General features: G+C 42.2%; 1 long non-coding RNA gene across 1 annotated transcript; it reads left to right on the top strand.

Moving 5' to 3' along the window:
- The first annotated feature begins 911 nt into the window (after nt 1-911).
- On the top strand, nt 912-8,901 carry LOC129709669 (uncharacterized). The gene is made up of 2 exons (XR_008725539.1): nt 912-1,077; nt 6,922-8,901. It is a non-coding gene; the product is annotated as an uncharacterized LOC129709669 (long non-coding RNA).
- Nucleotides 8,902-9,716: the final 815 nt, after the last annotated feature.

The following is a 9,716-nucleotide window of genomic DNA, read 5'->3' on the forward strand; positions in this document are numbered from 1 at the left end:
TGCTGGTTTAAACTGAAGGTTGACACAAAATGCTGGAGTAAGACTGAAGAAGGGTCTCGACCCAAAACATCACCCATTCCTTCTCTCCAGAGATCTTGCCCGAGTTACTCCAGCATTTTGTGTCTATCCCAAGAATGCTGAATGATCGCGGATATGTTTTGCCAAAAATAGCATCAAAGGGAATGGGCAGAGAACACCATTGAGATTGATGTCAGTGATAAGACTGAATGTGAAGCAGGCTCACAGGACCGATTACTCACCCATTTTTAATGTTTCAATGATCTGACATCATCTCTGAAGCTGAGTGGTATATATTGCATTATTGCAGAAGCCTTTACCGTGGTCAGCTTATTGTAGTCAGGACTGTGACTGCATCACCATACATTTAATAGAGTTCAATTTTGTTCATCATGTCAAGTTTATTAGAACCTGTATTTGGAATGAAAAATTATGTGGAAAGCTGAAAGGCTTATTACCCCCCCAGTATAAATCAGTACCCACATAGGAAAGAAATGAAAACTGCAAAATAAAAATGACGACTAACAAGTTGGATGTTGGAAATGTTCCTTGGGCTTTTCTTACAGTAAGCTTTAGGAATAGTTTGTCCTTAAAGTCAGGGATTGTGATCAAGGGGGAAGCTGTGAATTTTGTGCATGCAGATGCTGATTTAAACCGAAGATAGACACAAAAAGCTGGAGTAACTGCGGGGCAGGCAGCATCTCTGGAGAGAGGCAATGGGTGACATTTCTGGTCCGAAGAAGGGTCTCGACCCGACAAGTCACCCATTCCTTGTCTCCAAAGATGCTGCCTGTCCCACTGAGTTACTCCAGCTTTTTGTGCCTACGGTGAATTTTGTCGCACGGTAAATGGTAGTATATCTAATTGTTTTTGTTTGTGACTCTGCAGGTGAGCTGTATTGCATCCTGGCGATAAAGGTGCCCCTGCACATGTGCGTGCCGTCTGCTTGCTTCCTTGCTGTACTGATACTGCTGCTTTATGTCTGGGGAAGAGATAAAGAGAAAAAGGAAAATTAGCCACCAGTCTCCGAGAGCTGGGGAATGTTTGGAACATTGAATGGTGATTTCAAAAACAAAAGTAGACAGATACTATGTCCTGCATGCCCACTGAAGGGACTCAATACAGTGGTTTGTGTAGGAAGGAACTGCAGATGCTGGTTTATACCGAAGATAGACACAAAGTGCTGGAGCAACTCAGCGGGTCAGGCAGCATCTCCGGAGGAAAGGGACGGGTGACATTTCGGGTTGGAAGAAGGGTTCCGACCCAAAACGTCACCCATCCTTATTCTCCAGAGATGCTGCCTGACCCGCTGAGTTACTCCAGCACTTTTGTGTCTATCTTCTGATACAGTAGTTTGATGGGAACTCAGCAGGTCAACTCGAACACAGGTCAACTCGGGATAACCAGTTAGCAAAGAGAGTCACATTCAACTGTTGATGCCTTAAGGCTACAGTTTGGCGAGCAAGACTGAAAACATCAGTTAGAGGTAATTTAGGCCGAAGACTTATCCCGCTTCCAGTAGGCATAACGTTTATTTTTAATGAAGCACTTGGAAAATCATTTAATGTGAATTACTGTATCTAAATGCACTGATCTTTAATTTGAAAAAGAAAACCTGGAACAGCCAAAAGCTTTTGTAATTGGGCTTAATATCCTTGGATTGTGGCCCAGTTAATTTTGTCAGCTGGGACTCAGTTGTTTGACTGTGAAACTGTGCTCCCATTCCTGATCAGTCGTGTATCGGCAACTGGAGTGCAAGACCTAGTCTGATACTCACATACAGAATTGAGGGTGTGCTGCACTTCCAACCATGCCATCTTTCAATTCAGATAATAAACTGTGTTCCTTCTCTACCTCACAGAAGAATGCATCAGACTATTGGTGAGGTTGGAAGATTAATTGTGTCATAGAACATGGAACAGTACAGCACAGGAACAGGCCATTCAGCCCACAATGTTTGTGCAGAGCATGATGTTATGTTAAACTGATCACACCTGCCTTTACATGATCCATATCCCTTCATTCCTTGCACTTCCATGTGCCTATTTAAAAGTCTCTTAAACGCCACTATCGTATCTGCCTCCACCACCATGCCGGACAATACGTTCCACTCCTTCACCACTCTGTGTAAAACAAAACATGCCCCGCATATCTCCATTAAACTTTCCCTCTCTCACCTTCTAGCTATGCCCTCCAGTATTGGACATTTAAACCTTGGGGAAAAGGTTCTGCCCGTCTATGCTTCTCATCATTTTATATACTTCTATCAAGTCTCTCCTCAATCCCCGACGTTCCAGAGAAAACAATCCAAGTCTATCCAACCTTTCCCTGTAGCTGAAATCTGTTCTGGTAAACTTTGGATCCTGGCCATTATTTATCCTTCAGCCATTTACTTTACTTTTTTGTTTATAAAGGCCAACATGCCATTCACTTTCTTCACTGCCTGCTGTACCTGCCTACTTACTTTCATAGACTGATGAACAAGGAAGCCAGGTAAAATAGACTTTCTGGTCACCATCAGTTTATGGGAGATTCCTGCATGCGAACTGATTGTGTCAATTTCCAATATTGTTGCAATGTCTGAACTTCAAATCAGCTTCATGGGCTGCAAAATGCTTTGGGTTAGTCCGAGGTTTGAACGGTGCTGTTTAAGTGTAATATTTTGTGTTGAAATACCATTGCAGTGATTGAAGAATTGATTTTATGGCCCATCTGACAAGAGAGAGATGATAAATTGCTCATGGTTTAAACTGTTAATGGAGGAAAGTATATATTGTAGTTGTATGTTCTGTACTTTTTGAAATGTGTTCACTTGTACTGGGAGTTGAAAAAGAGGACGGAAATTGTGCGTAAATGAACGCTTCTCACTGCCTTGGTGGGATTTATGTTGGTGTTGATCCCAAAAGTTTTGCTGCAATGATGACAGTGTTAAAACTTTAAAGTGTGTTTAAAGTTCATTAATCATGAATTTTCATTGTTTTACTGTGGTTCGTAACACTTTTATCCAAGTTTGCATGACTTGCTATTTTCTGCTATCAGACTGAAAACTTGCTTGAAGTTTAAATAACCCTCGTAATGACGGACATGGTAATTGCCGATTGTCCGCTATAACCGAGTAAGGGATCCGCTCCAACCACCTTGCGGTCATTCCGTGAAACAAGGAGTTGTTTTCAAATACAACGTTCTCTTTAACAGCAAAAAATACCAAAGGCTGTTTGTAACATTAATAGAGTGTTCTCAATTGCTTGTCAATTTCAGTGCCGTATACATTTTAATAGCCTCATAATGCTAGTGTAACTAGCAGCCTGCGTTCTTTAAGAGACAGTCTGGTAGAACTGAAATCCGTTATTCAGAGGTCTGCAGTAACCAAGGTTGACCGTATTCCCATTTAAAAAGAAAGCAACACTTCTAAATCAATGTTTGTGCATTTTACTGAGCCTTGCACAAATTTTTAAGTGTAGCCATTCATCATCGAACTCTGTACCTCTGTTCCGTTCCTGATTATAATTACTTGCTGCATGCTGTGCTTGCTTTGTCATTTTAAAACTTTAACAACCAATAAAAATATGACTTTAAAATATGTTGTATGTACGTTTGTGGAGTTAATCGCCCGTTTAAACTGTACTTGCTCTGCTAAGTTGTATTATTGACCACTGAATTTTCTGAAGCTCATTGTTTGTGATATTACTAAAATTTGGTGAGCAGATGACACAAAGCTGGGTGGCAGTATGAACTGTGAGGAGGATGCTATGAGAATGCAGGGTGACTTGGACAGGTTGGGGGAGTGGGCAGATGTAGTTTAATTTAATGCAGATAAATGTGAGGTAATCCTCTTTGGTAGCAAAAGCAGGAAGGCAGATTACGATCTAAATGGCGTCAAGTTGGGAAAAGGGGAAGTACAACCCCTTGGGGGTCCTTGTTCATCAGTCTATGAAAGAAAGTATGCAGGTACAGCAGGCAGTGAAGAAAGTGAATGGCATGTTGGCCTTTATAAACAAAAAAGTAAAGTAAAGTAAAGTACCCTTTATTGTCATTCAGACTTTTCAGTCTGAATGAAATGTTGTGCTTTGCAGTCATAACATAGAATAAAATAACAAAACACACAATAAACACAGATTTAACATCCACCACAGTGAGTCCACCAGGTCCTCCTCACTGTGATGGGAGGCAAAAGTTTTAAAGTCCTTGTCTCTTCCGTCCTTGTTCTCCCTCTGCGTTGAGGCGATCCAGGCTTCAGATGTTGTGACCCCGCCGGGTGTTTGTAAGTAAGTCCCGCGGCTGAATCCGAGCTCCGCGAATGGGCCGGTTCAAACTCTGCGGCCCGGGGCAGACGAAGCTGCGAAGCTCCAGTCCAGCGGACGAAGCTGTTGTTGCGGGAGCTCCGGAAAACAGGTCACCAACCTGGGACCTGCGAGCTCCCAACGATGTCATCCACTGGGCCCGCGGCCGACTCCACTGCATACAGTTCAGTAAGAATATTACCTTACATAAACACAATTTTTGTCAAGTACAAGTGTGCAGGAATAGTACACTGAGACAGTATATGAGAGTCGGCGTGTTTTGCCACCATTTTCCATGATTCAAGTCCTAAGTAATAAATGTAGAGTTCTTAACTTGGCCATAAAGGCCCGGTGTCCTGGCTGTGTTGCAGGGTTGGCCTGGTCAAGTGCATTTGTTGGTGTCCTCCGCTGCTCCATGCCACTGCAGGCCGCGTCCAATCCACGTGCTCGGCCTTGTGGAGCAGCGCCTGATCCAGTTGTGCTCCCCAGGGCTTCCAGTGGCCCATTCCCCCGACGCCGCAATCCGGTCACATCGACCCCCGTTGACCCTCGCCATACCAGGTCACTCTTCATTCTTCGTGACCCTGGGGAGCCACCCACAGCCCACCTTACAGTACTCACAGTGGGAGGTAAAGCACCAATCCGCTTACCGGCACCATTGTCTTGTCTTGCCTTTTGGTCATCACTCCCGGAGAGTCCACCAGGGACTATACTGGAAGTATCCTATACCCACTAGGGACATTTTTTACCTTTATACCAAGCCAATTAACCTACAAACCTGTACGTTTTTGGAGTGTGGGAGGAAACCAAAGATCTTGGAGAAAATCCACGCAGATCACGGGGAGAACGTACAAACTCCATACAGACAGCACCCGTAGTCGGGATCTCTGTGTCTGCCGCTGCCACCATCTTGAATGCCTTCATCCCAAGCAGTTCCACATTAGAAGCCATTTAGAAATGCACAAAGTTCTGCAAGTAACTCAGTGGGTCGGGCAGCATCTCCGGACAATAGGCGATGTTTTGTGACCGGACCCTTCCTCAGACTTCTTCAAAACAATTCTCTTCAGAGGAACAACTGGCTCTGATCTGTTGCAGTTGACTAACTGAGTCGTTGTTCATTCTTCCTTTGGTACGTATCCTGACAGCAGCAGGAACCCTACATTGCATTTGCCAGCAGAGGTTAAGTGACCTTGACTCTGGGTTGTCAGCTGGCGTTGGGCTGGTCCAGAGATGCAGGAAATAAATCTCAGCCTCATCGAATTTACACTCTCTGCATCTGACCTAGCTGTCTGATATCAGAGATGAATTGACTCATTCTTGTACCATTGGCCAAAACAATGCAGCATGAGCACACCAGTTAATGATTTAAACTGGACATCTTCTGAATTATGCCCTATAGTGCACATCTCATGTCTCCAGCCAAAGAGCAGAGTATTTCAAGGGATCCAATCTTTTACATTTTTGTTTTTAAAGTATAAAGGTTAGATCCTAAAAACACAGCAGAAAGTCATGTCGGAGAGTTTTGGGCCATTTTTAGATCTACCCTGCCTTGGTCACCAGTTGCGGGCCCTGATTCATTCTGGCCTTTTCCTATCTCTAGTTCCCTCCCCTCTGCTTTCAGTCCGAAGAAGGATTCCTACCCGAAACATCGCCCATTCATTTTCTCCAGAGATGCTGCCTGACCCGCTGAGTTACTCTGGAACTTTGTGTCTTATCTTCATAGCAGAAAGCTCCTCAGGTTCAATTAAACCTTTTTAACGGGGTATTGGGACTGTCTGTTACCCTGTTGAGTTGCTGTGTTGAGAGCAATGTTGAAGGCATGGCCCAAGAGGCGGAAACCAGGAACTGCAGATGCCGAGTGCTGGAGTAACTCAGCGGGTCAGGCAGATTCCCTGAAAAATATGGATAGGTGACGATATCGGATTGGGCCCTTGTTCAAACTGATTGGCAAAAGAGGAAGTAGTTTTGCCTTTGGTTGCTCATTTTCTCCAGGGTGGTTTTTGACCTTTGGTCTGAAGAGGATATTATCACTGGAGGTTCTACCCCCAATCTCTGTCCATGGTTGCCATGCAGCTAATATCAGTTGAATGGGAATGCAATGAGCATGAGCATTTAGGACCTGGTGTGTAATCCATCAGGCGTTTGGTCTCGCAGCTTTTACTGACGGTTGATGGACACAAAATGCTAGAGTAACTCAACGGGTCAGGCAGCATCTCTGGAGAAAAGGAATAGGTGACGTTTTGGGTCAGAACCCTTCTTCAGACCCAAAACATAATCTATTCCTTTTCTCCAGAGATGCTGCCTGACCCCCTGAGTTACTCCACCATTTTGTGGCATAAACCAGCATCTGCAGGTCCTCCGACCCAGGTGGTGAATGAGTGAGGGATGATGCAAGCTATGTATGTTGGACAATTCCCAGTATGAGCCAGCATCTGAAGACAAAGGAAAGATAACTGCACGAAAAATGATGCAAATTATTTTAGCTGGAGCCTCCTTTGATGCAAGGTTATCCCTTGACATGATATATTAAATAGAATTTGTGTTTTAAGGTGTAGATTCTGGGGGACGTCTGAAGGCTGTAAAGGCAGCTGGAGATGTATTTAATTTTTTTTTAATTTTCCAGGTGCCATCTATTCTCTGCTGATGCTGAAGAAACCCCTTTACATGTGTCTACCAGCCACCATCTGTCTTGCCATATTACTCCTGCTTCTGCAGGTCTGGAGAAAAGAGAGAAAGAAACAGAAGGAAGAATAATGAACCTCAGTCCGAGAGTGCTGTGCATCATTTTGGGTTCTACGTAGTAATTGAAATATTTGTTAAAATTGGAAATGATGTAAAACATGCCAACTGAAAGGAATTAATGCCATGCTTTGATAAAACTTCCATGAACAAGCCGGTGGGAATGACGGAATGCTGATTATTAAGTACATATTACATTCATAAGAAAGTAATCAGACTGCTGCGATGTGAATATTAGGGCACAAATGGGTTTCAGCAATGGGAAAAACTTTCAGTTATTGTATATCTAAATTAATGGGATTAATTCACCAGATTAATGTTGGAATATAAGAAGTAAGACAGGAGTAGGTTATTTGCCCCTTCAAACTGCTCTGTCATTGATCAAGATCATGGTTGATCTGCTCAAACATTTTCCTGCACTACATCCATTTTATGTTGATTCCCTTACTTTTCAGAAATGCATTGTAGAGTCATGGAGTTATACAGCACAGAAACAGGTCCCTCGGCCCAGCTCCGCAATGCCAACCGAGATGCCCATTTGCCCTGTTTGCAGTGTCAGTCTCTGTTTGAAATAGACTCAATGATTGAGCTTCCACAGACCTCCACATTAGAGATTTATTTGCTCTCCATGAAGAAATGTGCCCTCGCTTCAGTCCTAAATAAGCTAGCACTTATTCTGAATGTGTGATCTCTGATCCTGGACCCCTCAGACAAGGGAAACATGCTTACTGCTCCAGACGGGTGAGTTTCAAAAGAAATTTGTAAATATTAATGAGATGTCTTCTCATTGGTACAAATCGAGAATACAGACTTGAATTTGCTCAATCTGCCTTCCTATAATAAACTTGCCCCCCCCATAACAAGTTTGGTGAATCTTTGCTTAACTCCCTCTACGGTAAAACAAATGTATATAGCTTCCATGACTAGTGCCAAATATTCAAATATCTCAGTAGACATGCTAGTTTTTATGAAACATTTTATCTGTATTATTCTATAAATTATCTAATGCGAGTTGATTATTATAAGAATTTGGAAATCAGCCATAAGCACTTCTAAATGTCATGATATTTGATTTTTTTTGCTCAGCTACTTTTGCATGTATCATATAGTTGATAATGCAGGCAATCTGCAGGGGAATATATAGCAACTCGCATATAAAATGTAAATGGAGGAAGATGTGAATTTTCTCGGAAGGAACCATAGATGCTGGCTTAAGCCGTAGATAGACACAAAAAGCTGGAGTAACTCAGAGGGACAGGCAGCAATTCTGGAGAGAAGGAATAGGTGACGTTTCAGGTCTGAAGAAGGGTTCCAAAGTGACACGCCACCCATTCCTTCTCTCCAGAGATACTGCCTGTCCCGCTGAGTTACTCCAGCTTTTTGTGTCTATCTAAGATTTGTAGTTTGTTCTGCGTTCTACACCTCTTGCAATCTGACCCAGTTCAATCTGATCAGAGACACTAGGCAGGTGTACAGGGGCATTGGAATACTTCAATGCAAACAGAGCAAACCGAGCAGGAAGAGGAAGCTAAATGGTGTTAATTCCTACAGAATTGAACAAGTAATTGTGATGGTTCATTGTTATTAAGATATATCACTGCTGAGTTGATTGTCATTAAAGGGAAGCTGCTACTTCTTTTGTACCAGCGGCATGCTGCATACTGATGTCTGAATTTAATTATGCATCATCAGGCTCTATTGTATAGTCTCATTGTGCCAAATCCTACGCATGTTACATGCTGTGCTTACCCAATTAATATTGCAATTGAGAATCGAATAAAAGGATTGTTTTAATAAAAAGTCGCACATTGTAAACCTCAGAAAGGAATTACTTTCAAACAAAATTAAACTGATTCTGTCTGAATAGTTCTCTTTGCCACTTTTAATTGACTTTCCCATTCAGAGGGAGACTAGACCTCGGGAACATTAATATAAAATGGTCACTAAAAAATAGATTAGGGAATTCAAGAGAATATTCTTTACTCAGCGAGACGTGAGAATATGGAACTTGTTATCACAGGAAGCTGAGGTTTTTAACATTGAAGCGTTTATGGGGAAGGCAAATAACTTAATGAGGAGAAAAAAATAGACAAGTTGGTTGAAGGTTTTAATGTACGGAAAGTAGATGGAGGCTTGTGTGTAGCATAAATATCAGCCTGGACTTGTGGGGCTGAATGGCCTGTGCCTGCTTTGTAAATTTCAATCTAATTATGTTATTTATTTTAAAAATCCTGGCATTTCAGTCTTAAATTAACTAATATTTGAGGAATATGCTGGTGGGTTTTTTTTTCATTTGATGTAGATTCTTTTAAGTGTGGCACACATTCACAAAATTTTATTTTAATGATTACTATTGGTTAGCAATGATTCCAGGGCTATACAGACCTGAAACCATGCAGCTAAGCTTTGAATGCTTGGTGACTGCATGCTCAATGCTTAAGGTGAAGGGAAGTTGGTGTCTTATCGCTTGGCGTCTTGAGCCAGATGTCCATAAAACGTATCCATCAATGAATTTATACATGTATACATTCAAGGAATTTGCCTTGGTGCTTTGCTCACATGTAACAACACAATATACAGTAGACAATTAAAAATAAAACATTATAATTTAAACATGTAAAAAATGAAATAAAATACCAGAGCACAAGGAGGCTACAGACTTTTGGTTGTTGAATAGAG

This window comes from Leucoraja erinacea, chromosome 26 (assembly GCF_028641065.1).
Source record: "Leucoraja erinacea ecotype New England chromosome 26, Leri_hhj_1, whole genome shotgun sequence".
Taxonomy (NCBI): domain Eukaryota; kingdom Metazoa; phylum Chordata; class Chondrichthyes; order Rajiformes; family Rajidae; genus Leucoraja; species Leucoraja erinaceus.